A 4,521-nucleotide genomic window follows, 5' to 3' on the forward strand; every position below is an offset into this window, starting at 1 on the left:
CCTTCTTTGAGATTTAATCAGAACTAGTCAATTATCATTAAAAGGTATATATATATATATATATATATATATATATATATATATATCCTATGTAAACAAGGTCCTGATCTTTGATAATTTTACCCTCATTAACCAGGGCTCAAGAATCTAATATAAGAGATTCTTAAAGAGGTATGTCACCACAGCCTCCAAAAAAAGATTTGTTTGGTGAAGTTCTATATCATTTCTAATGGTTATGTTTCTTTTTGTTTATCTGTTTTACTATTTTGTGGTTTTTTTTTTAATTTTAGGACAGAGTGCACAGGGTGCACAGGGTCTCGCTGCATCGATTGGGCTCATAGTGATCCTCCTGTTTACAGCCTCCCAAGTACTGGGATCACAGGCACATACCACCATACCCAGTCTCAATTGCCATCTCAGTGCACCCCCCTGGGAGTCAGGGCCAGCACAGCAGGCTGGGAATCAAACTCTCAGCCCCTGCATCTAAGCAGATGCTTTAATATGCTGTGCTATTTGGCTGGCCCTATTTTGTATTCTCTTTAGATAATAACAATAATAAAGATCTCCACCTTTATACAGTCAATATCATTTTTATCACATTGTAATGTGTGAGGAAATCAGAAGAATTTTAAAATAGGTGCATATGCATTTATGATCACTGAAGAACATTGTTTCCCTACGAATTACCACTGAACTGCATGAAATGAACAAGTAAACTTATACCTGGCTCCTCCACACAACAGGTGTATCTCATGAAATAATTCACAGGAGCTTTTTCACAATGGGTTTGCCACAAGAGCACAGGTATAGTGAAAACCACCACTAAATTAAAGCCAACATGAGAAAGGAAAAGACTCACATTAATATCGTCATTGGACAGGTGGACTCCAGCAAGTCCACCACTACCGGCCATCTGATCTACAAATGCAGTGGCATCAACAAAAGAATCACTGAAAAATTTGAGAAGGAGGCTGCCGAGATGGGGAAGGCTTCCTTCAAGTATGCCTGGGTCTTGGACAAGCTGAAAGCCGAGCGTGAGCATGGTATCATCATTGAAATCTCCCTGTGAAAATTGAAGACCAGCAAGTATTATGTGACCATCATTGTTGCCCCTGGACACAGAGACTTCATCAAAAACATGATTACAGGCACATCTCAGGCTGACTGTGCTGTCCTAATGGTTGTTGCTGGTGTTGGTGAATTTGAAGCTGGTTTCTCCAAGAATGGGCAGACCCGTGAGCGTGCCCTTCTGGCTTAAACACTAGGTGTGAAACAGCTAAATGTTGGTGTTAACAAAATGGAATCCATAGAGCCACCCTATAGCCAGAAGAGATACGAGGAAATTGTTAAGGAAGTCAGCACCTACATTAAGAAAATCGGCTACAACCCTGTCACTGTAGTTTTGTGCCAATTTCTGGTTGGAATGGTGACAACATGCTGAAGCCAAGTGCTAACATGCCTTGGCTCAAAGGATGGAGGTCACTCGCAAGGATGGCAATGCCAGCGGAACCTCACTGCTTGAAGCTTTGGATTGCATCCTCCCACCCACTCGCCCCACTGACGAGCCTTCATGGCTGCCCCTCCGGGATGTCTACAAAATTGGTGTTATTGGCAGTCCCTGTGGGCTGAGTGGAGACTGGTGTTCTCAAGCCTGGCATGGTGGTCATCTTTGCTCCAGTCAACATTACAACTGAAGTCAGGTCTATTGAAATGTACCATGAAGCTCTGAGTGAAGCTCTTCCTGCGGACAATGTGGGCTTCAACATCAAGAGCATGTCTGTGAAAGATGTCCAGTGTGGCAATGTTGCCAGTGACAGCAAAAATGACCCACCAATTGGAGCAGCTGGTTTCACTACTTAGGTGATTATCCTGAACCATCCTGGCCAGATCAGTGCTGGCTATGGCCTTGTCCTGACTGTCACACAGCTCACATTGCTCGCAAGTTTGCTGAGCTGAAAGTAAAGATTGATCACTGGTCTGGTAAGAAGCTGGAAGATGGGCCCAAGTTTCTAAAATCTGGTGATACTGCCATTGTTGACATTGTTCCAGGAAAGCACATATGCGTCGAGAGCTTCTCTGACTACCCACCTCTGGGTCGTTTCACTGTTCATGATATGAGACAGACAGTTGCTGTGGGTGTCATCAAAGCTGTGGGCAAGAAGGCTGTGAGCTGGCAAGGTCACCAAATCTGCCCAGAAAGCTCAGAAGGCTAAATGAATATTATCCCTGACACCTGCCACCCCAGTCTTAATCACTGGTGGAAGACCCTTCTCAGAACTGCTTCTCCCAGATGGCCATTTAAGTTTAATAGTGAAAGACGGGTTAATGATAACAATACATCGTAAAACCTTCAAAAGAAGAATATTTTCTGGACCATTTTTTGTATGGCAGTTTTTGAGTTATTATTTTTTAAAATCAATACTTTTTAATGGAAACTACTTGATCAAAAAAATCTGTCACAGAATTTTGAGACCCATTAAAACAAAGCTTAATGAGAAAAAAAAATGCTATGTTTGGTAGCATAGTGAGTTTGTATTTTGATTAATCTTGAGCATTATTATCCTAGGAAACTATTTCAGAAATAAATATTTGAGAAGAAATACCACTTAAGAATAGGCTGCATTGGTTGTATAATTCTGCATATTTATGTTTTCAGAGTTAATAGATGAGAGAGAAAAACAGAGACATGGAAAGAAAAAGTTCTGCATAGGGAGGAATGTAGGAAAAGAAGAAAAAATAAAATTATCTAGCCCATGAAAGCAATTTATTTTTTTCTATTTCCCAAGCACCATAATAACTTTTAATGTTCTTTCCTAACCTTTATAAAAGAATCTAGTTTTGAACAGGTATGAAGAATGAGAATAGATACTCTTACTATAAAATGAGTATTCTATTACATTGCAGGCCCAATTTTAAATGCAAAAGCAAAGCAAGCAATCATACATGTAACTTGACCTTCATAGTTTTGTAAAAGAAGCTATTTCTGATAGGGTGACTCTGCCTCAGTGGTTGCTAGGTAATCAGCTTTTGGAATAAATATATTTCCTACCTCCAAATCAATAATGGTACAATGTTAATTTAGAACATGATCTCCATGGTCACCAACAATTACCATGAGAATCTGCTTTTCACAAAACAGCATTTGCACAGAACTTGTCCCTGCCAAAGTACTCTTCAGTACTTACTATATTTGACATTGGCAGCAATATATGCCATAGCTTGCTCTAGTTGTTGGATCTATTGATTGAACTGCCATTCATCTTGTGCAGATAAAAGAAATATAGCTTAGCTGGCTCCCATTTATTAAGATGTGGCCAAGTAGAAATTTCATTTAATTTTAAGAAGCCTTGATACTATTTTCTTTCCATCTTTGCTTCTCACAAAATATATTTGAAATTTGGGGAAAAATATAAACCATCCTCTATGGTTTAGTTTTTTTAAAAAATGCCTTTAGCTTCTAGTAAGTCTTCTCCTAACAGCTTTTATTTCCACCACAAAATACTTTCACTGTGAAAGCCAAGAAAACTCTCAGAAATGCACTTAAAAAAAATCAACCCTGGACGAAGACAAAAGCACTTGGTGAAAGTGAGTGAAAAAAAAAGATGAGTATCTAGACAGTCTCAAATCAGCTGGAACAAGTCACTTGTGAAAACTTTCCATTTCAACAGCGTGATTTCACGGATAATAAGAGGGAGAAAGATGAGAATTATCCTGAGGTTAGTGTAGAACATCCAAGTGGGTCAGTACCTGTATTAGTTTGCTAGGTTTGCCATGACAGATTGCCAGAATGTAGTTGGCCTAAAACCATGCGTTGTTTAACAGTTCTGGAGCTGGAAGGGAAAAATTAAGGTAAGGAGGATTTCACTTCCTTGTCTTTTCACAGCGTGTGGTGGCTGCAGCAATCCTTGGGATTGTACCAACAGAACTCTTAACTCCAAAGACCCTGCCTGGTCTTTATATGGCTGTCTTCCTCAGTGTGTGTTTGTGCCCAAATTTCCCATTCCTTCTCAATGCAGCAGACATTGGACAAAGTCCTGTGCTAATGCGATATCATCTCATGTTGACCTAATTGTGCAACAAAGATTTTATTTCCAAGTGAGATTTCATTGAATTTCTAGGTCTACATGCATGTTCAGGAGATATTGTTCAACCCTGTATGTTGGCCATTTTAGATTAGACTGTGTCTTACTCCATAAAAGTAAGGAATATCACTGACTAATCTCTATATCTTCTTTTTTTTTTTTTTTAACCAGGGATTGAATTCAGGCCCTTGCACTTGCCAGGGAAGCACTTATTCTACTGAACCATCTCCCCGGCCCCTATATCCTCAATTTCTAGCATGAAGTCAAGTACTGTTTACTTTATAGGGTAGAATAAGATGAAAAAATAAGAAACAAGGTGATAACTCAGTGATAAAAAAATAAAATTAATTACGAATGTGAAAAAGAAGTAAGTGGTATGACTTTGTACTGCATTCTATTTTAAATTCTATTTTATGTTTATCTTTATACATTCTGTTCA

The 4,521-nt window shown here is 39.0% G+C and overlaps 1 pseudogene; it reads left to right on the forward strand.

Annotated features, from left to right (window-relative positions):
- Positions 1 to 838: 838 nt before the first annotated feature.
- On the forward strand, positions 839 to 2,217 carry LOC101579313 (annotated as a pseudogene).
- Positions 2,218 to 4,521: the final 2,304 nt, after the last annotated feature.

The sequence above is a fragment of the Octodon degus genome, unplaced genomic scaffold (assembly GCF_000260255.1).
Source record: "Octodon degus isolate 3935 unplaced genomic scaffold, OctDeg1.0 scaffold00074, whole genome shotgun sequence".
In the NCBI taxonomy this organism is placed as follows: Eukaryota; Metazoa; Chordata; class Mammalia; order Rodentia; family Octodontidae; genus Octodon; species Octodon degus.